Below are 1,714 nucleotides of genomic sequence, written 5' to 3' on the forward strand. Positions count from 1 at the left end.
GCAGCCCTTGGCAATTGTCTCTCTCCAGCTTTCCTGGGGCTCCTTCAGGCCCTGCAAGGCCACCCTGAGCTCAGCCCAAAGCTTCTCCTGGCCAGGCTGAACAATGGCAGCTGGGCCAGCCTTTCCTGCCAGCAGAGCTGCTCCATCCCTCTGCTCATCCTGGAGCCTCCTCTGGGCTCTCTCCAGCAGCTCCAGCTGCTCCCTGGGCTGGGATCTGTGCATGAGCAGCTCCAGGATTGGGGACAGGATCCATGCTGGGAGTCCCTGTGTCCCAACCCAACCCATGCACTCGGTTCCAGCCTCAGTTAATTGTGTTTTATCAATCAAAGTGAAAGGCCAGGGGATTTTTCTTTGGGAGAGGAACAGAAGGCTTTTGTGCTGGGTTTGCTGTGGGTGGAGCAAGGAGGAAGCAATCCTCCTCCTTTTGAACTGCAGAAAGCTCCCCAATGATTTGCCCTGCCTTTGCCCTCAGTGCATTTGCTCTGTTGGCCAGTGGCTGTTTGGGGCATGGAGGCGAGTCCTGGCACACCCTGAAAGGAAAACCAGCCTTGGGGTGACACACCTGGCCAGGGGTGGCTGCTGGAGGCCTGGCCCAGCCACCACAGACTCCATCTGTGCTCTCCAGAGTGGAACTGGGAGCTCACAGAGGTGCAGATTGCATTTACAGGATATTTTTCCCAGGAAGAGTGGTCAGGCCTTGGAATGAGCTGCCCAGGGTGGAGTCTCTTTCTCTGGAAGTGTTCAGGAGTTGGGATGTGGCCCTTGGGGTGATGCTGGTGGTGCTGGCTGATTCTGAAGGTCTCCCCAGCCCCTCCCTCTAATGTCCTTTTTCTTCTCTTCAGACATAAAAGAAAGAAAGGAAAACACATTTATCAGTCATGCAAAGTGCAGCAGAAAGCTCAGGAGAAGGAAGGAGCTCTGAAGTTCAGAGAACTTGGGAAAGTTGTGATTTCCCCATTCTTGGAAGTGTCCCAGGCCAGGCTGGATGGGGCTGGGAGCACCTGGGCCAGGGGAAGGTGTCCCTGCCATGGCAGGGCTGGGATGGGATGAGCTTTAAGCTAAAAAAGTTCCCTTTGAGCAGTTCCAGGATGTCAGCAGGGGCAGCTGCAGCCTCGGGCACTTTGGGGAGCTCTGTCTCTGCCCTTCCTCAGCCACCCAGGGCAGATGATCGCTCCAAAATCAATTCATTGTCACCAGCACTTCCTCCAAGCCTCACATGCCCCAGCTCTGAGAGCTTTCAGTCAAACAGCAGCTGGGGAAGAGCAGCCTTTGGGCAGTGCTGGGCTCAGAACTGGGGCTCTTCTCCAACCTCAGGGATCCTGGGAAGCTCCAGAGAGCGCACGGCACTGACCTGGGGAAGGGAGAGAAGGGGGAGAAGGAAGAGAAGGATTTACCTGGAGAAGGAAGAGAAGGAAGAGAAGGGAAAGAAGGAAGAGAAGGATTTACCTGGAGAAGGGAGAGAAGGGAGAGAAGGAAGAGAAGGATTTGCCTGGAGAAGGAAGAGAAGGGAGAGAAGGATTTACCTGGAGAAGAAAGAGAAGGATTTGCCTGGAGAAGGGACTCGGTGTTCTCAGCCCCAGGTAAGGATTTCAGTGCTGGCTGGATTTGCATAAGCTCAGAGAGGAAACACAGGCACTGCCCTGACCCCATGGGCAAACCAGGGAATGGCTGTGGAATCCCAGGGTGGACTGGGATGGGAGGGACCTTCCAGCCC

This window comes from Parus major, chromosome 1, assembly GCF_001522545.3.
Source record: "Parus major isolate Abel chromosome 1, Parus_major1.1, whole genome shotgun sequence".
NCBI lineage: Eukaryota > Metazoa > Chordata > Aves > Passeriformes > Paridae > Parus > Parus major.